Raw genomic sequence first — 24,949 nt, 5'->3', positions numbered from 1 at the left:
CCTGACCCAAAGCCAAATTAACCCATTAATTGTGTTTCTGATGAATACATAATACATTAATAGAAATCAGCCCCTTAGTTTTCCACTGCCTCAGTTAATGGTTTGTGTTGGTTTTTTTTTTTTAATTTTTTTTTTTTACTTTCAAGGAATTGCCCAACATTCCTAAAAAAAAAAAAATCATGTTACTAATCATTACTGAAAGGGTAAGCATGCAAAAAACCCCTAAAATTATATAGAGAAAAATATATAAGTTAATTATTACCTGTCTTTCCCCACAGGGAATAATGGCTTATCTTGAAAAAAACAAAAATCCACCTTATCAAAAGAATAACAGGAATCCCTAAACCATTCAAAAAGTAAAGTATGAACTGCAGTTTTCTCTTTTTGCAATTAAAACTAATTGCTCTTTTGGCCCTAAAGTCTTGATTTTTTAAAGCCTGTAATCTGCTTACTTTCTATTCTCTCTGTTAAAAAGAAAGAATAAAAGTAATTATTGTCAGAAACAGTAAACTCATATTAATCACAATTACAAGAAGTAATGTCTGATTACAACTTTTAATCAATCATGCTATTCCATGTTTAACTCAGTAATGTTGGGACCACTAGAGTGGACAGCCATCTGTGCCTCTGTAAAATTAGAAATATGATGAATTATAGCTACTGGTAGTTTAAGACTATACTATGAATACAAATCATTAGAGCTGTGGCAATTTTAACATACTGCCAAAAACTTTTTATCAGCTGTGTTTGCTGTTCTCCTCATGGAAAAAAAAAAAGTACCAAGAGAAAGATCCACACTTCACTCATCAGCTTTCAATAATAATTTACAGTGAATGAAAAGCCAAAGTTCTCCTGACTTTCTGTTTACATAGCACGAATCCCTTCAGTCATAGTCAATGCTACAGTCTGAAGATTACAGTCTACTCTTATCTCAGATGGCCACTACCTAAAATCTGTTAAGCTTCCACACTCTCAAATAATGTATCTCAAGTGTTGCATTCAGCCAAGTTGCTGCATATTCATCACCAGTATAGCTAAGAGAATAATCAAATCTCTTTGGAATAGCTGAATTCACTGATTTGTCAAAATTATAAACTTAGTAAGAGAATAAAATGGCGCATGAAACAACAAATGAAATACAATAACATTCTTAGAGCCACTTTAAGTGTCTGCTGTTATTTCAGAGGTTAAAAGACTAATTCAGGTTGGAAGGGACCCTAAGAGATCCTCAGCTCAAACTCTTACTGAAAGCAAGACCACCACAAAATATGTGGTCAGACATGGTTGATCGGGGACTTATTTACTCCCAAGCACAGAGAGAGAATGCACAATAACTCTGGTCAGCCTGTGTTATGGACTGAGAGTCCTTGTGGGGAGAAGGTTTATCCTTACAGGCAGTGAGAACTCCCTTTTGTTCAATTCATTTCCTTTGTCTCTGTTGTCTCATCTTGTGCCACTGTGCAGGGCCTGGCTCCATCTTCTCTGTTGCCTACCCATGGAGGGGAGCCGCTGTTTGCTGTACCTAAAGCTGCTCTTCCTCCAGGATGAAAAAGATCAGCTCTCTCATGATCTTCTTTTAGGAAAACTACACCAAGCTACAACTGTAGTGGGCCTACATTGCGCTTGGTCCAGTATTGTCATGTCTTTCATGTACTGAAAGATCAAAACTGGATGCAGTACTCTAGATGTATAGAACGAATAAATGCTGAATGAATGGAGACAACTAGGCTCCTCAGTTTACCAGTTGTGCCTCTGATAATATAGCCCAGGATGTATATCGTATTCTTTACTGCTAAATCAAGTACCTCTTTACAATGTTTGCAAATACGTGTCCAGTGGTTACTGCTTTCAAATCCCTACAGTCATGCAGAAGCACACTGTAAAAGTATGTCTGGTTTTATTTTTCATTCTTGGTCTCAAAATAAAGATACTGCCTATTCTCCCTCCAAATTACTGTGAATTTTCTCTTCCTTTACATTTTCTTAATTATGTAATTGCTTAGTTGCCCTATTTCAAATGATTACTATATATGCATATTTAAAACAGACACAGAGAGCAAAAATGCAATGAGGAGATTTTTCTCCAACAGTATTTTCAGATCATTGGTTAAATATAATCCCTTGAAAAACATAGACAATAATAACCTTGAACAATTTAGAATTTAACAGCTTTTCTCCTTGGAATATATGGATAACTATTCAGGATGATGTTTTATCAGAAACATAAAATGTTTCTGTTATTATTAAAAGGCACTACAGCCAGTACTGGTTTTTTTAGAATACGATTCCTAAGTCTCTCGGCTCCTGACAAAGCTGACAGCTCTCTTTGAGAATTTAACGATAATAGAGATAGAAACAGGGCTAAATGCATGACTTTGTGCCTTATGAGAATAGATCGGGTTTGGACAAAAGTTAGTATTCAAATAAGAAACTGGACTCTAATCTTAATTCTGTGAAAAAAAATGCTATGCAAACAGTTGTCTTTCATCAAAATACATGATCAGATTTAGCTCCAAATTTCATTATGTTGATTTGTTTTTTACATTTAGATAAAGAGCTTTGGATAGCTGGACAGTTCAACATCAAGAAAAAAAAGATAAAGGTGTTTGACTTTAAATAATTTTTTGGTGATCCTTAGTAACTAAAAAATTAAGAAAAAAACTAATACACATAATATCTTAGTTCTTGGAATGATTTGCATATTATATAACTTCATTTTTTTCTGAAACTTCCTATAGCAACTTCACGGTAAGCATACTCATAATATATGAATTTTGCAATAATATGTAACAGAATCAATGAAACAAAAAAGAGAAAATCCTGACCTTTGTCATCAGTGTTTTCAGTGCTTGCCTGCTCTTACAGAGAAAGATATGTTTTATTTTCAATCTGTGTTATATTTCACCATAATGAGCACAAAAAAATGCAAATATTAATTGATTTTATGCAGAGGTCAGTACAAGGGACAAGCAATCTGTGAAAAAGTTAGCAGTCCTAAGTAAGAAAAGTAATTAGAAAGATGACCATAACCTTTCTTTAATGAATAGCAATAATAAATTACTTCCTTGGTGGTTTTGTGACCCTGTCAAGCTCGTAAGGTGGTCTTTCAAAGTGGATCTATGTTTCGATCCCTTTTGTAATCACAGTCTCACAGCTGTGGAAAATAGTACCATTTATTAATTGATCCCTGATTGCTTTCATCTGTACTGGGCAAGAAGCACTCAGGTTCATTTTCCACTGTTGTGAAAGGCTCTTGGGAGAAAAAGTGGGGACATTTGTCAACCTTCGGTCTTGAGCGTTGTTTTTCTTACTTCTTGGTATTGTTGCTTGAGTCATTCACTTGTCAGTGTCACAGCAGGCTTAAGTGCAAGAGTAAATTATAGCTTTAGCAGTCAGCTCTACTGCACAAAGCACATGAAAAATATCCTCTCAAAACTAGCGCTGGTATTTTGAGTTTCATTAAAAGTATCATCCAGTAAAAGATATATTTAAGAAAATCTACTTGTGTATGTTAATTTGAGATTTTTCCTGCTAGCACAAACATCTATTGTGAAAGACAACCATTGGTTAATAAGCACTGTAATTTGCATTGAGTAGTTTGAGGCTTTTTCCTCTAAAGGAATCCCAGACAGATGCAGTGACTGGAACCTGGCTGGCTGGTCTGGGTTAGAGAGGCTCTCACTCCTGTGAGATAGGATGCAACAGCAACAGCTGCTTCAACATTTCATTGAGGCATAGAGGGAAAAGAAGAAAAAGCCCCACATTCCGCTTATTTTCAAGCGGTACATCCCCTAATGCAGTACCTGAGAACAGCCTGTGCATTAATACCTCTGATTAATTTAGTTGTCCTGATTTCAAAACACTTCTGCCTACAGGCTACTATTTAAGATCTTTCATAAATAGACTTCTTGACTACATTTTCTAAGCCATATTAAAGTTTACCTCCCTCACAGGGTTTTGAGACAGACCTTTTTCCTGGCACTAGTATCTCTTGCTCTGCTTTTAACAGAATTATAGGAAGTAGCATGTTAGAGATAAGATAATCATCCCATGTGTATTCAAGAAAAAAAAACCTGAAAAATAATCAGAGAACTGTAGACCAACACTGGGGAATTTTAGTGCTCCACCAAAACTTTTTCTAAAAATCTAAAATTGCATTTTTAGACAGAAGCAGCATTAAGTAAGCATACTCACTCTGAGTTCTCATATATATGTAGGAAGAATATTTAACTGCATAAAGTTAGGAATAGAAAAGGGAAACTGCAACTTCTAAATGATTACATCTCTGCTTATATCTTAAATTAATATATTTTGTAGTTTTTATCTTCACACAACTTCCAACACAACAATAATGATTGAACATTTGTCTCTGATAGATCAATTAAATATTTACTAAAGTATACTGCAATAAATCTTTTATTCTTGTATTTCTGAAACTAACATCAATGTATAGATTTTTAAAAATTGATAGGAAAAAAAATCTTTTTAAGTAAAACTTTATCTTGGTTCACTACCTACTACAAATGAGAAATTGAATCCAAAGTTCTGAAATTATTCTGGTATTTGTAGATGAAAATTTACAGTATCCATTTTTGGAGTTAGATATATAGGTGGTGAACTCACAGTTTTCCTCCCATTTGGAGATCAAAGTTAATATGAACAAATTCTGATATTTAATTTAATTTAGATTTGAAGCCAGGTGTCATTGCTTTGGAGAAATTAATCCAAACAATTCTCTATTAAGGGCATTTAAATTTTCAGGTAGAAAAATCTAAATAAAATTCTAGTTTCCTGTAAGGCAGAAACAGTAGATTTTCCTGATAAGACCTTCCCACCCCCAAAATTTTAATAAAAAAATGTATACTAGCAGAATAACTGGAAGTATTTTGGGGAATTTTCTCTTCAAATCACATCCTCGGTCATAGATCTTGCTTTGGAAATGCTAAGAGGCAAGCTAAATACCTTCATATTTTATTGTAGGCTATGGGAATGACCTGCAAGAATGAATTTCCAAAATACAGTTATTAAATCCTATAAACATCAGGGGATTGAGAACCTTTTTTAAGCTGCAGTCTTTCATATGGGCAAAGTCCAAAAGCCCATTGAGAATGTAGTGTTTATGTTCGATGAGCTGCCAAAATGTAATTAATTTTTTTTGAATACTTTCATGTTAGCACATTTGAAAGAAAAAAGCATCATAAAGGAAAAGGGAATGCAATTTATCATACTAAAATAAGTGCACTGAAGAAATGTGGGCTTTATATTAGAGACACTGCCAACAACTAGTCATGCATGTCTATCCTTCTGCCAACGTTAATCTTGTGCATTGTACTTTTGTTCCTTTCACTTTCGACATTTTTTTGTTCTATTTGAAAAATATAAAGAAAAGGAACATAGGACGTGTGTGGAAACAGGGTGGCAAGAAGTAAAAAAGAAGGAATCTCTGGAAGAGAAAAAAAAAAGGTGGAAGAAAAGGCCAAGTTTAAATATTTAGGCTAAGTAAAAGTCACTTAGATAAGCATCTAAGTGCTTTCCACATTTATTAAAAATTTTACTTAATCTAGTTTCATAAAACTGAAAAATCTACTTCCTTGCAATCTACTTTTGTTCGGTTTGATATTTTGTACAATAGAACGCATTTCCACCCACATTTTGGTAAGTATGCCAGGTGTTTGAGCTCACAAGTTCTAGTTTCATCCCTTTTTTTTTTCTGTGGTGTATGCAGGTCTTCCTTTTAACAACAGAGGAGAGAGAAACACTATTTATTCAAAGAAGAGATTGAAATGTGACTAACTCACAGAAGTTACCAGGGTAAAGTTACAGTCCCTTAAAGTACTTAAAACCTCATAGTTTCTCAAATGTTTAAATATTTGTCAAGGTCACAGAATCACAGGCTGATAAAGGCTGGAAGGGACCACTGGAGATAACCTGTGCCACCCACACACATGTTAGCCTGCTCCTTAATTCTTACCTGTAAGCTCTCCGCTCATTCTTCATACCTAGGCAGATCTTGATGCAATCCAGCTTGCTTACACAAAAAGCAACTCTACCACCTCGCCTTGATTCAAGTCTTGATTAGACAACAATAACTAATATGATCACCATATAAAATCTGACAGTGGCTAGTGCAAATTCAACATATGTAAGTGCAAAAGTGGTGACATACAGGTTTCTTTAAAAAAAGAAAAGCAAGAGTTTTTTGTTTCACTTTTTAAAAAATAATATTTTTAAAATAATATATTTATTTATATATTTAATGCCTTTATCAGGATCACTTTGTATGGATCAGCCCAGTTTGCAATTCTTTGTTCCGAGAATCAGAGTCATGATCACTGCTATCTTTTAACAAGTGTAATAACCTACTTTTAATACTCTCAAGAATCAGCCACAAAAACCAAGCTATTAATTATATCTAGGTAATTTTCTTACTGAAGTACAACTACCTAGCATTCCTGTATGGAGGCAAAAATTTGTGGTTTTTTTTAGATTTTTTAGATACTTTCTTTTGTTTTTCCCCTCCAGATTGTTTACATGATGTCCTACACTGATCTAGATAATTTACATCTTCAGTCACCTCAGAGGTCACATACAAAATATTTCCTGCACTGTAAACTCAGTTTGCTCCTAAAATCAAAAAGAAATGTAAATGTGTTTTAGTTGTATAAAGGTTAGTGTTTAGGAATCCAAGGTAAACTTTGAAGAAGATCAAACATAAATCAATTGCTGCACATTTTCTTTCCTGAAGCAATAAAAAACATTTAGGCATGCTTTTCTTTTAGCAATTGTTCCTCTCTGGGTTGATTGACACCAGAGATGGAAAAAAAAGGATGGTGCGATAAAGTCATTGGATTTTATTGGAGCACTTATCATTACACTGTGACAGTGTTAGTCCTGTTCATGGTGACATGGATGACAATTTTTGAAGGTCTTTTCTTTAGGTGGTATTTTTGCAGAGCCTTCAATATGTTCAAGGAAAAGTTTATTTTGTTATAAGGAGGTCCAAGTTAGCAAGGCTGATGCATGATTCTTGATAGCATTGAAAGATGGAAGAATAAGAGAAAAGAGAGTAGAAGCTGATTACAGCTGCAGCAACAGCAATGACATTTTAAGTAATTATATCACTGAGCTGTCAAAAGACAAAATGTGTGACAGAGCATCTCTGCTAATCTTGGCGCACTGAACGACAGCCACAACATTCCATCTTAGAAGATTGGAATTTAACAGTTGTCTAAAAAATAGGAAAAGTAGTAGTGATGATCTAAGACATACAGCTTTCCAAGAAACAAACATTTTTGTACATAAATATGGATAAAATAAAGCTAAATCAAACAACTGCCTAGTGGCTTTGTCTTTTGTTATGGAAAAAGTATGATCACAGTAACATCCAGCTTCTGACTTATAATCTGTTTGATCTATTATGGAGCTCTTTCACACAAGAGACTCTATATGTGAGCATTACAATATTGAGCTCAAATAAGGAATTAAAGATATTGTCTCTTCTGAGGATGCAATTGGAAACTTCGTCTCTCTGAAAATCTCATACAGAAATGATTTGTATTAAAATCACACAGAAAAGGCTTAAAATCTACAAAGCAATTATATCAGGTTTAAATCTTGTGACTGGTCTAGTTTCTTTAATTTTTTTTTTAATGTCATGTTAAAGTCATATGTGAAATCCAGACCTCAGGTCCTCCTTCAGAATGTGTAGCTATATAATATCCAGCTTTTAGCCAGCTGCAGTTGGACCCCACGTCACAGGATCCTGACACAGATTTGACCAGCTGCTTAATGGGTCTACTGACACCTGATGGGATGCACTTCTCTCAGAGGGGAAAAGGAGTTCTAGCACAGGAGCTAGTACTCCTTGTCAGAACTTTAAACTATTTTGGGATGGAAAAACCAGACTAACCAGCAATGAGCACTGCAGTGGTGTCCCAAGGATTGAGGAAAGGAGCGCTAATGGGATTCCTCAATCTGCTTTAAGATATCTTGGGCACAATGTACCACACCTGAAATGTTTCTACACTAATGCACCCAGCATGAGGAGCAAACAAGCTCAAGGCTTTGGCTCAGTTCCAGAGATTTGACATCACTGGCATAAGTGAAACTGGTGGGATGAGTCCTGTGAATGGAGTGCCCTGTTGGATGGTTACAGGCTCTTCAAGAGGGACAGGCAGCACAGGAGAGGCAGGGATTGGCACTGTATGTTCTGGAAGGGTTAGAATATATGGAGCTCACAGTTGGCAACAACAAAGTTGAGATCCTCTGGATAAGAATCAAAAGGCAAACAAATAGTGTGGATGTCTTCCTAGGAGTCTACTATAGACCTCCCAGCCAGGACAATGACACTGATAAATTATTCTTTGAGGAACTAAGATATGCTTCCAAGTCAATTGCTCTTGTCCTTAAGAGAGACTTCAATTTCCCAGAAATAAACTTGGAAGCTAGTACAACCCAGGCCAGAAGAGTCTTAGAAAACCTGACATGATAAGGTAGCCTATCTAGTTGATCAAGGGAGGGGGAGTGGATGTAATATTTTTGGATTTCAATAAGGCTTTCAATACTGTTTCTCATAGGACCCTTCTGAACAAAATGTCCAGCCACAGCTGGATAAGCACATCATGGAATGGGTGAGCAACTTACTCATGGGTGGGGCACAAAGGATTGGAGTGAATGGGGTGACATTAGACAGTGACCTGTCATTAGTGGGACTCTGCAGGGCTCTATCCTTGTCCCTGTGCTCTTCAACATCTTCATAAATGACATAAATGGACCCAGGACTGGAAGGGATACTAAGCAAGTTTGCAGACAATACAAAATTGGGAGAAGCTATTGACTCCTTCAAATGCAGGGAGGCCCGGCATAAGGACTCAGCAAATGAGGGGACTGCACAATCACCAAAGTTCAACAAAGGAAAGGGACGCATTCTGCATCTGGGATGGGTCAATATATATTTTTAAATATTTTCCCTTCAATCCCCCATCTCTGCACTGCAGGTCCAAATACATTCCTGATGTTTAAGGAATTTATCTGGACCTGAATTTAAGCAGACCTGGAAAAATATGGAAAATGTATGTGAAACAACAAAGAGAGACCTCTAAGGATCAACAACATGACAAGAAATGAGGTGATTTATTTACTTTCCTGCTGAGGAGGCAGCTATTGTGTTTTGATTAGCCCAAAACCTCATAAAATATTTTTGACATTTTGTAAAGTTTGAGGATGCTGATAAAGCAGCAATAAAGTACTAGGGGAGTATAGCACTAAAACTGCAGTACTATGGGTAGAGTTGAAAGTACAGCTGGGAATATTAAGCACTCTATCTCCTCAGATCTTCCTGCAGAAAACTTGAAATTTCTCAAAAAGCAGAACGTACTAGAAATAAAGCCACATTCCATATTGATAAACCCTTAATTTCATTTTTGCTTCAAAGAAAAAGCATGAGTCAACAAGAGAAGAACTTTGAGCTACATAAAAATGTTATCTGTATTAATGGGGCAAGGCCAGCAAAATGAAGGCTGGAAGTGCTGATAAATAGAAGGTAGTTTAAATTATGCTGATGTGTCTATTCCATTTTCTCAGCAGACCTTGAGCAGCATAATTAGATTGTTTTTTCACTCTTCATCCAAAGGGCATTCATTCTTTGTGTCCCTATCCTTTTTACAGCAAGTGTCTGGGAGTGGTATCCTATTAACACTGTCACTGGAAAATGAATCCTTAGTGTGCTTTCAGCTGGAGCACAACTTCCTTCACCTAAAACCAGCAAAGATATCTACACAGTCATAATTATCTGAATTATGCATTCTGAAATATGGGCACAGGTCTCAGTTTACCTTGAACAGATAGAGGGACACACCTTTAATTTTAATTTAATTTTCTCTGCCTTTCTTTCCTTTGCCTATTCTAAATTGTAATTTATAGATTACCTAACTGTCATCTGCCATTGAGTAGGAGAGCCCAGGCAAATTTCTGTGCTCTCCCATTGTCACAGTCGTGAAACTCCTCCTGAAACAAATAAAGGAATTAATATTGGAAAATTATAGGATTTTTTAAGGTGCTTCAAAGTCTAAATGGAGGATAATTTGAGATAGGTTTTGTGGGGTGAGGGTGGTGCATATCAGTGTGTTTTCCATGTTGTCCTCAGCTGACACTCCATAAGGGCTCAAGCTTCCTCTGGTCTCAAGTTGAACTCCAAGGATGCATTCAACTTGAGGTTAAGACATCTGAAGTTCAGTGACAACTTGTAGGTTTCTGTACAAGAGATAGTTAATAGACTCAAGCTAATGACAGAAGTCTGAAAATATCTGCTAGTTAATTACAACTAGTGCTGCTTCAAAGGCCCAAGAACACCTGAGATATCTATCTGGCAGGTATTCTATGGGTCAGAAGGGAGAGATACTCTTGAGTATGTCTTGAGTGACACTGGGCAGCCAAGAAAGTTTTGTTCTGATATTGTGACTATATTAGATGACTGTTTTGAAAGCTATTCTGGAAGTCAACTTTTGTGGCAGCTCAGTCACTTAATATGCTCCACTCACTGTATTAACCAGATTTTTAGAAACATACCTGTTGCCACTTACATGAACACAAAGTAATATAGATTTCCCTAGATAGAATTGAATTGTCTCTTGGAATGTGGAACTACTTTGTAATACTGACACAAAATTTGAAAGATGCATGGTACTCCTGTACTGTGAGCTTGATCGCTACAAAATACACCTAAGTTTACACAGAGAAATCTACTTAGCTTATTAAATTAAACTCGGGGAAAAAAATCTGCATTTCCCACTGAATAGGCAGGTTAGAAGATGAGCATTAAAAATCTGGGATTACTTTTTCTATAGATGAGATCTTGGAATGCAAGTTGTATATAAAATCCAGGAAATAATGGGCTAAGGTGTTAAAATTCCTTTCATATTTTTCCATAACCAGTATGACCAGGAATTATCTGTATTGCTTAGGTTATTCTCTTCAACAACTCCGTTTCAGGAAACAAAATATCAATCACATTGGGGAATGATGATAATTCACAGTTACTGAGGACTAGAATTTTGAAGGGTGATACCACTTTATTATGGTGTGAATAAAAATGCTTGACTGGTACTCGTTTACAAATACAATATGCTGAGAAAAACACTGTTTTCTGCACTTAAAGACACAAGTCCTCAAATGACAAAACTCTCAATTTTCAGAGATCTTACTCCTAAGCAAATAAAAATCATGTATTATGCTTGAAATGACAAATGACTTGCTGTTTCCAGCAACCACTTTCCAACAATCAATGTACTCATTACAAACACAAATTTAAAAAACAAATATTTTCATTATATTTCTGAGAAGCTTGGTTTGAGTATCAACATAAAGTAGTCCTGTTCTGGCCACAATCCGAAAGAAAACTTCTCAAGACCAGTATCAATATTGTCAATAATGCACTGATCTCTGTAGACCTCTTTTACTATGGCCCCCTCTGCCTCAAGACTCTGTGATGGATGAGAAAGTCCCACAGAGTACACAACAAGGAAGATTTTGAGAAGACTAAAACAATCAAACAAGGATTCAACTCAAAACAAAACTAAACTATTTGTTGCTATGTTAAGCATCTCAATTAATCCCAAGGGAATTTTCTTTCATGCACTCTTAGGCATATATTTTCTGGGTCAGGTCCTGGACCCTGAGACCTTAAAGCACTATTCTACACCGTATAATAGAATGTAGGCCAGCTAATACAGCTCTGGGCATATGCTCTATATTTCAATAAAGGATGTCCCAGAGCTATTATTATGGCTAGTTGAAATATGGTGTATGGATGAAAGGCAAGATGATGAAATGTTACAAATACCCACAAGACATGCCTTCAGCTGTCACATTAGTTCTGCAAAAGGGCAATATGTAGAAAGAGATTATCTGCTATAGTGAGGATGCATCCTATCTTGGGATTAAAAGTTGTGAAACACAAGAGGAATACAAGTGGGTTATCAAGACACAGGACACCTGTGCCCACAGCAAAAAGAGAATTTCCAAGAGAAGTCATGGAATTCACTTTTAAACCAAGCTGATGAGAAACTATCATAGCCTAAGAAGTGTTTACATCATCAACACAAAATTTAGAATTTAGGCCTCTGGCTCAATTTGCAAACTGAACTCTTAAGGTTGTCATAGAAAGTTTATAGCCCTGTGAAATCATATTAAGAAAGAGATATTCAGGGGTTTTGTTGAGATTCATCTTAAAACAGCATAATTTACTGTTCTTCCATTTAAGTTATTTCTTTAATATGAAGCTATGAATAGAAAAACCTGCTATGGAACTCACAAATGATATTTCAGCTGTTATTTAGAATGTTCCCAATGTAATTTTTTAAATTTTTATATTAAGTTACAATTTTTAAATTTGATCAGTGTAGCAAGCTGAGATATGTAATATGAAGTAAGTTTATAATATTGTCCATTGGTTTATTTGCATATAGTATAAGAGTGCGAGTCTTCTTCATCTTGACCACATGATCAGACTTTCTGAAAATATCAGCATGTACATATGAATTTAGAAGGTTTTAGGGTAATGTGAATTAAACTGCATTCACTTCCACCTGAACCAGGTACAGTGTACTTCTCTAGAACTAAAACATTTCAACACCTCATATAAAGGCAAAAATAGAGGAAGGATATTTCATCCCAACAGGTAAGATAAAAATATACTTTAGGAGGCACATACTTTTCTGAATACTGAAGATATTAAATGCAAGTATTTAGTGAAGAAAGAACTCTTTCAAAATAGTAGTATATGAATTGAGGACATATTGGTTAGCATATAAAGCACAAATTTATGGGATTAATTTAGTTTCCCAGGTAAATTTTTGTTTCCTGTAGTTTCTAAGGATTTGATTTTGAAATGTTAGTATGTTTTTCAAGTAGATTCTGTGTGAAAATGTATACAGGTCATATATCTAATATTAGTGTTTTCTGTGTCTGTGTACAGACATTATCCACATGATATGCCAAAATTCAGTGTAAGGGAAGATTCTACATCAGATTTTTGTAAAATGTCTTCCAGAATACAGTTCTGTCAGAAAAATATCTAGGATTTAGCAAGCTCATGCACCAGTTATTTTATCTTTTCTCAATTAAAATAGATTACCATCTTCCCAGGGAGAGGAAGCCCTTAATTCTAGCTCTTCTTTCCCAAGAGTCTGCAGTGCCTCCAGCAACAAATAGTGTGTATACAGCTGGTTGTATGGTATCAGAAGTGACAACACTGAGATAAAAAGAATAAACGCTGAGAACTAAGAATAAGAAAATATGCTGAACTAACTTTTGTGCCTTACACAGGAAAAAAAATCAAAACCAGATAAGTTATTTATGCTGTAGTGTAAGAGCTGAATATGTCACTAGCTCCACTTAAAATACCTTAGAGCTTTCTTAGAGCTGATTTGTTACCTGTTCATAGATTTTACTTTTTTTACTAGAGAGGTGCCCAGTGCTATCCACAGAAATATGGCTCTGCTTGTTGTCCTACTGTTACAATGTATAAGCAGAGGGTAGACATACTATGTTGATTTGCTAAGAGCTACTTTGGCAACCTGTTTACATCAGTTATGGTTATTCATACAGAGCTGGAGCTGCTATCTCATCTGCTGAATACTGCAGTACATGAGCATTATTGTTTAGGGGATTCTCACAGCCTTGAGTTACTCATCCAGGTTCTCTGGACAATGCCTGAGGAGAGACAGGGAGCTTAAAGATAAATCAATGTTGCAGTCATTTGCATGAGCACAACTTACATAAACAGGTAGAACTTACTTTAGAGTAGCTTAAGTACAGTCAAGGGTATAGCCATCACAGTATAGATGTCTGAGACTGTTGCTGCCTTTTGCATTAAAGAAAGCAGTAGATAAAATGAATAAATAGTATTATGACCACATATCAGACCTAAAATTTCCCTTGCCGGAAAGTAGCCTTATTTCTGGGCCATGGAATCATAGTCCCATTTTCTTATTCACTCAATCTCTCCCCTTTGAAATTTGCATTCTGCTGTACTAGTACGTATGGTGAAGAGAAGGATAATTACCTTTTCCTTTATGGCTTGCAACCAGCCACTCTGCTGAGGGACAAGAGAGATGTGGGTCAGTTCCCTTCTTGGAGAGGTTTTTCATCTCCTTGACAAACACTGTAACAACTAAGTAACGGGAATCAATTAAATATAAATGGTGAATGCCTGCCAGACTCCTCTAGCTACTTTTTGTAAGAAAAAGTTGAGCCTGAGTTTGAATAACTTACATAGTCAAATTACTGAATTTGCTATAGCACCTGAGTTAAGAAGAGAATTGGTAATTTTTAATATTGTTTTTAAAGGTACAGTTATCTATTATTGTTGATTATATTATGATTTAAGCCATTAAATTTTTGATGCAAAATTGCAAAAAAATTAAATTATTTCCTAATGAGACTCTTTTAGGAAAGTAAAAGGCTTCCTTGTAGCAAGCTCTTCATAACCTAGAAATTAATCATCATTGATATGTAGCAAGCTCTTCATAATCTAGAAATTTAATCTATAAATGCTATTAATCATTTTAATCTAATCCTGTGGAATACTCTATGTGTTATAAATTTCTCTCTTATATTGTCAAACTGGATTTATGAATTCTCCTCATAAGAAAATATTATGAAATTGCTAGAAAGTAGGAAAGGCTGTTATCAACCTGCCTACGTACATGTGTGAATCTGGTCATGTCTCTCTTCTCTGAATCTAGGCCTCTGAAAAGGGAAAATTGTGGTATATTTTCAACTGCCAGACAAGGGAGTAAAGAGCATGTGCATTGCACTTCACATTAGTCATGTTTCAATTCTCCAGACAAGAATAACAGAAGCCTCAGGGCACTGCTTATGCTCTTCATGCAAGGGTTCATGCCAGTGTGTGCAGGCTGTTGTAGGAGCATAATCTTGCAAAGGCTGCTGTAGTTAGCTGGCTTTTCCCAGGGTACTCTTCCTGCAAAACAAACAGGAACGAATGGTAACATATTGTGTCTTGCAGTACACAGCCTTTGGATGCCCCATGTCCAGGGTAAAGCTACAGTTCAGCCCAAGTCAAACTGCAATTCCATAGAGGGAATGTTCTTTATAGTTCTGACAAATGTGATAACCATACAGAATATCCTGAGCTGGAAGGGACACACAAGGATCATCACACTACTGCTGGCCTTGCACAAGACAATCCCAAGACACACAATGTGCCTGAGTGCAACAAAGAATATTAAGGGACTGGACCACCACTTACAAGGATAGGCTGAGAGATCTAGGCCTCTGTACTCAGAGAGAATTCAGACTTGATAATGGAAGATTAAGAGGGAAACTCATCAATGTCTATAAATATCAGAAGAAAGAGTGTCAAGAGAATTGAATCAGAATCTTCTCAGTGCTTCCAAGAAATAGGACAATAGGCAATACCTATGAACTGATATACAAGAAGTTTCACCTGATTATGAGGTAAAATTTCTTTATTGTGTGGGTGACCATGCACTGGAACATATTGCTCAGAGAGATTGTAAATTCTTCTCCACTGGAGATATTCAAGAACCATCTTGAATATGGACACCATGGACACAATTCTGCGCCATGTGCACTGAGATGAATGGTCTTGAGCAGGGAGGTTGGACCAGATGACTTCACTGTGGTCTCTTTCAATCTTACCCATTCTGTGATTAGCCAGCTCTTTGAGTGTTCTCAGATTAACCCCATCAGGCCCCATGGACCTATAGGGATCCAGCTGGAGCATCAGATCTGGCAGAACTTCACGGTTAATTGGGACTTTATCATTCTCACAGCCATAGTACTCAAGCACTGGTCACTGGAACCCCCTTAACCCATAAAGCATAGAAGACAGAGAAAAACAAAGTATTAAACATCTCTGCCTTGCCTATGTCCCTGTCTTCTGGACCTCTTTCTGCCATCTATGCAGCATTAACATCCAGCAACTTGATGTTCCCCACACAGTTAAGGGCATTTAATTTGGAAGTGTCTTTAATTCCTTGAAGAATAATCCACTGGATTTCTTGTCCTGGCTGGAAGGTCTATAGCAGACTCCCGTTATTTATTTGCCCCTTACTCAGTGGCCCTCATCCATGCCTTTTCCAACTGTAAGCTCCATACAGTCCTTCTGTTACATACAACACCACACCACTGCCTCTCCCACCCTGCCATCCAACACAGCACTTCATTCACAAGACTCAGCCCACCAGGTTTCACTTATGCCATTGTTGTCATCTCTGGAACTAGAACAAAGATTCAAGCTTCTCTTATTTGTTCCTCATGCTGCATGTGTTGGTGTAGAAACATTTTAAGTGTTCTTAAATCGTTTCAGCTGACACGTTGTGTAGCAGATCCAGGGTTCCCAGTAGTGCTCAGTTCCTCAAGTTTTTGCATTCCATCCCATTGCTTATCCCTGTCATGTCTATTTTCATCCCTTTCCCTCTTTCAGGCTGGTTTAAAGCCCTATCAATGAGTTCTGTTAGCTTCTATGCCAAAACCCTTTTTCCCCTCTGAGAAAGGTGCATCCCATGAGGAAACAGTAGACCTGCTGGAGTACAGACCATCCCATGGCCAAAAACCCCACAATTTTTCCAATTCCAATTTGAGCCTTTTCTTGGTCTGAGGAGTCTGCCTGTTCCTTTCTATATTCTTCCTTGCTACTAGAAAGACTGAGGAAATCATTACCTGTACTCCTGTTTCTTCAACCAATCACCCCAAGGCCTCGAAATCTCTTTTGTCCTCAGATTTCTATTTGTCTTCTCATCAATAATGGATAATAATCAGAGGGCTGTAACAGACTGGACAGTTATCTAGTAGTGACCTTCACCCAAGCCTCTGATAGACAACAGAAATTTCTGTCTGAATATTGGGCACTCTGTTTCCTTGAGAATGGAGTCACCTATGATATCTACACTTCTTTTTCTCTTAACAGAGGTCATAGCGTAGGGGATAGACTGTGTTGCCCTGTGTGGTCCCTCTATCTCCAAAACACTTTTGTTCACCTCTCAGGTAAAACTGTCTGTGGCAAAACTGTCCTAGTTTTAGAGCCTCATATCTTTTGCAAAAATGCCATTCCTACTTGTCATTGTCAAGTTTTCAGGAAGGGAAGAGCCCTTCTTCTGGTATGGGCACTGACAATCTTCCATCCTTCATGTTCAAGAGATCCTTGATTAACTACTTGACAGAGTTCTGAGTCCCCCTGCATCTCCACTGTCATGGGGTTTTTAGGCTCCTGAGACTGTAGCATCTCTGAGAATAACCTACCAATTTCTTGCTTGTTATCTTGAATACTGCACATCCTGTTCACTTTCTCCTGTAGTTCCTTTGCACAGCTCATTGACAGTTGCAGACTTTTTGCTAAATGTGTGATTGTAAGTCCCAGACTTACAGAGAGTCATCAGACTCTCTTGTTAACCTGAGACCTGGTGAGCTACATTTAGCAACAAAAGGTCTGGCTGGCTGGAGGCCTCTGACATGGCTGGTGCAGTGACTCAAGCAGCTGTGGGGAAACAAGTTCTGTGACACATCAAAACCATACCTGAGAGAGCAGGTAAGACAGGGGATGAAAAGATCTCTTTGTGACCTCCTTCACCAGCTATTGAGTTTGCTCACTGCCTCTGTTGGTTGACAATAGAGGGTTGAGGTCATTGACAGACAGCCCAGGTAAAAAATTATATCACTTACAGTGTCCATAAGAAAGTAAACTTTTTCTTAAAGCCACTTTGTCAAATCTAGCTAAGATCACTCAAGGGTACAAAAGCAAGCATGAAATGGTGTTGTGGCTGTATTACCTGCCACCGGGTACCAGCTCTATGGACCTATACTGGCAGAAAATATCAAACAGTGCGACCTTTATAAAGATCCATTTTGTTCTGTTTTCTAATCTAGAAGATTATACTTCAGAATCAAATTTGAAATCATCATTTAATTATATGCCATGTTTCATTTACTGTCAAACAGACATATTCAAGCTAACAGAGTATTTTGTCCATCTGCTATAGCCATAAGTACTTCCAGCAGCAATGTCAATTGATTTTCTCCTTCACAAGATTCCTTGTCAGTTTGTTTGACCTTTTTTTTTTAAAGATGATCAAGTTATTCTGATTTTTGTTTTATTCGGGTGTGTTATAGTGAGAGAAAAAATGTAACATGACCTCAGTACCATTTTAAAAAGAGAAAAAAAGGCATGCAGTTCCCTCTGATATCTGCAGAGAGTGGTTTGTTTTGTTTGGGTTTTTTTTGTTTGTTTTTTTTTTTTTTTTCTTTTTGTTTGTCTGTTTGTTTTTTGGTTTGTTGGTTGGTTTTTATTTTCCAGCAGACCAATTGGGTGTGTAGAAAAACAGGAGCTGAAAAAATAATCTTTCAGAAAAATTGTAAGAAATAATTGCAAATTCCATGCTACTGGTTGAAGCAAAACATGAGACCCTGCTGCTATTAAATAATATTTAAATTATATTCTGTTTACTATAAAAATAATATTTTGTGAGTTTATTCAAGCGAACAAATATGTTGACTAATGCAATGAATTAGTGTGTGCTGAAGAGGCAATTATCAGCTGCAGAAGGAATAAAGAAAGGACATGGCCAATTAGTCAGGAATTCAGTGCAGGTGGCTGTCCTTGTTTGGGTTAAGTAAGCAGTCTCCAGAGGTGATGACATTTCATGAACTGTGAAAGAAACCTTATCAAAGGCATAAAGCATAAATTCCTTGCATGAACTGAAGTCTGAGTTTCAATCTCTGACTTAACAGAAGAGCCACAACTTTCAAATGGCAAAACAGACAGGACATCTTTTAAAAATAATATTAGAAGAATAAACTCTTTTTGCTCTAATTTTGAGAGTTGTTGCAAGATTTATTCTTCATACTGTCTTCAATTTAATTTGCTTTCTTTTTCTCTTTTCTAAAAGTTATATGGAAACAAGTGTAAGAAACTGCATGGGGGATTTTTTCCTGTTTGGTTTCTACAAACTTGAATACATTTGCCCAGCAGTTTTATGCAGAGCATGTAGAAGAAAGAATTAATCATTGAGAACTTTCTAAGTTCAAGTTGTTGAATAGTTTGCCATACCATGCTGATAATATTGAGTTTTCATTAGGTTTTACAGGATGCAACTCAGACAGAATTAAATCAAGTAAAGATAGGTTGACCTCCTACTGCTCACACTGGCCTTCACTTTTGTTTCTAAACAGTAGGAGAAAATCCATTGTAAGCATTTGCTTTTGCAATGGTTTGTTATATTATTTCAGCTGTGCAACTGCTATAGGAACAGAGAGGAACTCCCTTGCCAAAACCACAGTGAAAGCACTTAAAATTATCTGTGGGGAGCCTGATGAAAATTTACAATCACCACAAGCTGGTCACACAGATTTGCATGTTTACATAGCAGAAAAAGTGTACTGAGAGCAGACTTCTACATTTATCAGCCCACTATGTGTTCCCAGAAAAAAAAAAAAAAAACAAAACCAAAAACAAAAAACTTCTACATCTGCTGTGCAGGTAGTCAAACAAAAGTTTGTATGCAAAAGTCTAAAGAAAATAGTTATGATATCAATCACACAAGTGCTTCATAACACTTTTCCTCCAAGGGTCTTTACTTTGTTCTAGAAATCTATTAGCCATTAAATTGCAATTTTTGGAAGAAAACTCACACTTTTTTTTATTTAAATCCTTTATTTAAAAAGACAAAATTCAGAACTGATGTCCATGATTTAGACATTCAGATGTGATTTATGTTAATAAATCTAGTTTCTTAGCTCACCTCACCTTTCCTGTAATGTCAGTATGTCTTTCAATTTAATAATGATGCAAAAGTAGATGTGTAAAACTCCTAGGCACAATTTACATTGCATTTCTTCATAAAGGCACATAAATTTCTCCCCTGCCAACTGTTTTGTTTTACTCTCCCTAAAGTTTTCAATCCTTAACTAGCACTTATATAAATCCATGCTAACTCATATATTGCCCAATTACTATATTGCCCCAAAAAGGCCCCTTGATGAGCCAAATATATATATAATTAAAGTTAGAACTCATTAGTTGGTTTGCTGAGAGCTCACTATATTATATAAGACTGGATATTTCAGTAAGGAAATGTTGTCACATAAACATCGGGTCTAGTGAAATGCTAGGTCAATAAACAGACATCATCCACTCCTTTCCTCATGCTGTCCATATTGTAAGTAGTCTGGGATTATGGCACTTAAATACTTAATAGCTAGAGTTCATGTATACTTCTTATTTGTGAAGTGCAGAGCATTCTTACACTACCTTGAGTATCTGGCCGGGGTCCTTATTTTCCAGTTTGTTCCCTGAGCTTTTCCTACAAAAAGTGGACAACTCATTATATAGTTGCAACTATTTTTTTTCCCCACTTGGTTATTTCAATTTCTTCTTCATCATTCCATCTTCCCCATGTCAGAGAATTCTTTTCACAAGTACTGGCATATCTCCTTTATTCCTCTAAGAGCATCAAGAGATATAGTTCATCACTAAGCCAAGGTGTCAGTGCTGTACTGGCAAGTGCTGAGACATCTGTCTCCTTCAGCACTGGAGAGGATGGACAAGGACAGGCAGTGTACCAGTCACCACTGCCTTGAACTAGCATTTCAGGAGATGCTGACTTCTTTCACACACATATAGGAACTACTGCTTCCTGCACTTACCCAATCATTCCATTGTTTTATGGCCCTTGTCCTCTTCTTGGTTTAGAGTCAGCAAAAACAGAGCAAACATTAGTGCCACGAAGGCCTTCTTTTTGAGTGTCTCAAAAAGTGATCCAGGATTCCTAAAGATTTTTCCATTAGAAATGAAAAGGTTCTGGCTGCAATACTTTAATGGGATGGCATTACACTTCAAATTACGTCAGGTAACTTTTCAAATTACCAGAGTATTATGTTAGCACAAGACTATTAATAACAAGATACATGTCATAAAGAGGTAAAGAAGGAATTCATAACAACCATTTCGAATTTTTCTTTCCATAAATCATCAGCTGTAATTAATGAATTTATAATTCAAATAACTATAGTACTATTAGGTATAATTCAGTAACTACAATTATTCTCTAGAAAATTATTTATTAAAAATCTCAGATGTGGATTTTTTCTTGAAAAATCTTTATAACGTCCCTCTCTCGAAGGAGAATAAAGGAACAAATTATTGTATTATAGAAATCAAATATATTAAAATTTTTCTGTGGTGGCCAGCATAAATGTATTTTAACTCAACATATAAATTTAAATATGCAAATTACTCACAGGCACAAACACAGAGTAATTGATACTAATTGCTCAAGCACTTATCCTAATATGTTCTTGGAATTATAATGAAGGAAATGTGGTACATTAAATACTATGAGTGACATCTTTGAAATGAAGTTTCTGTCAAAAGATTTACAAAGTAGTAGCCATATGCTCCAGTTTGCCATGAACACAGAATAGAGCTCAATGCTTTCGAGATCCAATTACAAACTCAATAACTACAACAAATGCAGTAGATGATGTATCACTATAGAGCTCCCAACACAGAGATTCCAAAACAAATTCCTGTTTTCACCCTAAACTCCTGTTTTCAGCCTAACCCTTTGTCACAAAATTAGATTTTCTAATCTTGGTCAAAGTGATTATTTGCAGAAATTTTCCAGTAAGAAAATCATAGCTTAAATTATCACTTAGTGTCTGCATGCTCTCTCTCTGTCCCCCAAAAGATCAAGTATTAAATGAAAGAATAACAATATTTGAATTGGGAGCCATAGTTTGGTTACAGACAAAACACACTTATTGCTTCTGTGTCTGATTTTACTAAACTTATTTTTTCATGATTTTGGAACAGAAGCAATTTGTACCTTAATATATTACTAGATAGGATAATTGAAATATAGAGAAATAATAAAAGACAAGAAATAAGAGTAAAAATCTCTCAAAAGCACATAAAATGTTTTACTCTAATGTATGCTGGAGAACAGTATTCACAGCACATGTTTACACAGCCCAGTCTAAAGGATTAGGATACCTCCTAGCAAACTAGACATAAGTTTGCATGCAATAAGGTGACAAAGGACTTCCTTGAGAGACCTGCATCATTAGACACCCTGCACTTAGGTAATTCTGCTTTACAGACCACTGCCTTTTTCTAGAGGTAGCCTACAAAAAATACAATATATGTATAAAATACAAAAACTAGTGGACACATTAAAGGAATTAGGATGTGTAAAGATGATATAAATATTTCATACCTAGTAGCCTTAACACAATACGTGTCATCCTCTGAGGTAGGTCAAAGATCCTCTCGCTTAGCTGTGCAACATAATCCGTGACATCTGGACATAATCCAGAAGACTTTACACTTTTACTGTGTTTCCAAGCCCTTCCTAGGCCTCACTTACCTCAAAGGAACTATAAATGCATCAAAACTCAATGAAGAATTCCTGACGTGCTTTCACCAATATCTGAAATAACTTCCTTCCTTTGCTCTTCAGCAATGATTTCTCACCTTCTCTGTTCTCTAATATGCTGTCATAGACTGCAAACTCCTGAGAGCTCTGAAATACTAGGAAAGTTATCACCAGAACAGGTGAGGTGCCTGAAAATTCATCATTAGGTTACGCTGGTCACAGCACTGCACAAGATTTTCAAGAGCATATCTGAGTAAGAGAAGCTACCAGCCTTAGGCAGGATAATAAAGAGTGTGCAATTTTATGAGGACCACTTCTCACTCCAGCAACAGGTAGCATGGATCACCCATTTCTGGCTATCAAATAGCTTTCATAGACCTCTGCAAGGAGCAAGTTATTAGTCATGGGCATGTCATTCCCAAGTTCCTGTCTTGACCATTCCGTGTCTCAGGAAGCTTCTTCTTTTGCCTGTTGCAACACTCTATGTGTTCATGAGCTACTTTTAAATTACTCTCAAGGCTGTCTTCTTGCAAGGTCATATTTTCCATCACCTTGTCTACTTATCTGAAATTACTACCTGTGACATAGTTGTATCCATTGGATTCTGGTAAAGCAGCATATCCAGCTTTGCTGTGACCATCAGTGATGGACATATCCCCAGTCAATAAGGCCCCAGTGGATCCTAGCACATCATTAATGACAGGCATATCCCTGTCATAAGACCAGAATTTACTGGAATTTCAAGATATTCTAGGACCTTACCCATCATTTCAGAAAATTCAGACACACTAGAATCATCTACTTGATAATTTTCTTCATACCTGAACATTTGACTCTTCCTGATGCAAATGGGCATCTTATTTCAGCGCAAAATCACTTTTTTGTCCAGAAAGAAGAATCTGAATTCTCAACAATGACAATTGTCTCCACTGTCATCTTTCACAGACCTCTGTCTTGGTGATCAATGTAGAAAAGCAACTGCTCTAAGCTCTGTCTCAATGACCTTCACTAATTCCATTAAATATTTCATTTTCTAAGAGATGCCTGTGATATCAAGTAGATGCCAAATTGAGAATATAAACTGAATCACTGTGCATGTACTGAAAACTGAGTAAAAATATACAGGAAGTCCTTGCAACATTTTTGTAGGAAAGCCTTGAATGCAGCCCTAATCTCCTGTCTGAGCAAAATAAACCACAATTTGACTTAATGGCAGTAAAAATCCATGAAGTACAATGGTTATGAAGCATTCTGTTGATGCAGAGATATCCAATTCCTTTTTCAATATCTTCATCTGCCTCTTTTCCTTCTTCAAATAATTTATTCCAGATTTCATTACTGTCTTGAGCCTTTTTGTGCTGGTCAGACTTCCACTTCTGTTGTGATAACAACAGCAGAAGCCTGGCTTTACCTATTGCCACTTCTCTATACCTCTAACTGAAAACATTTTCAGATAAGAAAAATTTTGATTCCCTCTCATTGTTTACCATCTGGCAATGATTGGAAAATATTCTTTACATGGAGTACCAATAGCCCTTCTTTCTTATCAGAAAAGGCGTTGCCCAATGCATGCACACATGAGTTTTCTTGACCTTTACTCCATGAGACAACTTTGTCAGAAAGGACACACTCAAGTCTCTGCTTCTACTGGTTATGGCTGGAATGAAGTTAACTCTCATCACAGCAGCCTGGATGGTTCTCTGCTCGTATTTGTGGCTAACAGTGTTGGTAACACACCTGTATTTTGCCCACTGCTGATCAGTGCTTACACAGGCCTTTTTTTCTCACTCTGGCCCTGCCCTCAACCCCGAAAAAGATCCTGGAGTAAGCAAGAAAATGGAAGCAGTACAGTGGGACAGCTGACCTGAATCAAAGCAAGGTCACATGGTATCTTGCTCAGGAAAAAAAAACTTAAGGATAGGAGCTGAAGGGTGAAACACAGGCGTTTATGTTGTCTGTCTTTACAAGCCACTGCTGCTTGTGATGAGGATCTGATTTAGAAGCAGCTAAACATCTGCCTGGGAATGAGAAACAATCAATAAGTTTTTTATTTTGCTTTGCTTGCACATAGAATTTTGTTTTACTTTTTAAACTGTTCTTATCTCAACCCACAAGATTTCTCACTTTTGCTCTTTTATTGTCTGCCCCACCCCACTGCAGGGTGGGATTGGAGGGGAGGGTGGAAAACTTAGTCACCAAATGTGTGGGTGCTTAGTCAGTAGCCAAGGTTGGGCCACAACATTACCACATTCATATATCCACAGAGGCACACAGAGAAACATTTTTCTGTCTCCCTTGTACTATATTAATCTGTATTTAGCTTTCTTCCAGTTTTTATGGTTAAGCTATGATGTGTTGAGACAACCATGCCTGTTATCTATAGGAAAGCAAAGGAAGTAGCACTCCACACTCCTGCTGAAGAGAACAATCACCACTGATGCTGTCATCAGCCCCTTCTATAATGAAGTCTGTTTTGCACTACAGCCTGCACTCATCTTTCTTTTTGAATTGGGCAAGAATACCTAGAACTTGCCCTTT

At 36.7% G+C, this 24,949-nt stretch overlaps 2 long non-coding RNA genes across 2 annotated transcripts in view; both read right to left on the bottom strand.

Moving 5' to 3' along the window:
* The window catches only part of LOC135301253 (uncharacterized), a 137,658-nt gene that overhangs the window by 19,901 nt on the left and 92,808 nt on the right, over positions 1–24,949 (bottom strand). The window lies entirely within an intron of this gene.
* LOC135301252 (uncharacterized) lies at positions 14,724–17,537 on the bottom strand. The gene is made up of 2 exons (XR_010362986.1): positions 17,283–17,537; positions 14,724–14,979 (listed from the first exon to the last, which is right to left on the bottom strand). It is a non-coding gene; the product is annotated as an uncharacterized LOC135301252 (long non-coding RNA).

The sequence above is a fragment of the Passer domesticus genome, chromosome 5 (genome assembly GCF_036417665.1).
Source record: "Passer domesticus isolate bPasDom1 chromosome 5, bPasDom1.hap1, whole genome shotgun sequence".
NCBI lineage: Eukaryota > Metazoa > Chordata > Aves > Passeriformes > Passeridae > Passer > Passer domesticus.
Note: the sequence above shows the minus strand (reverse complement) of the source record. Positions and strands in the feature narration are given on the sequence as shown.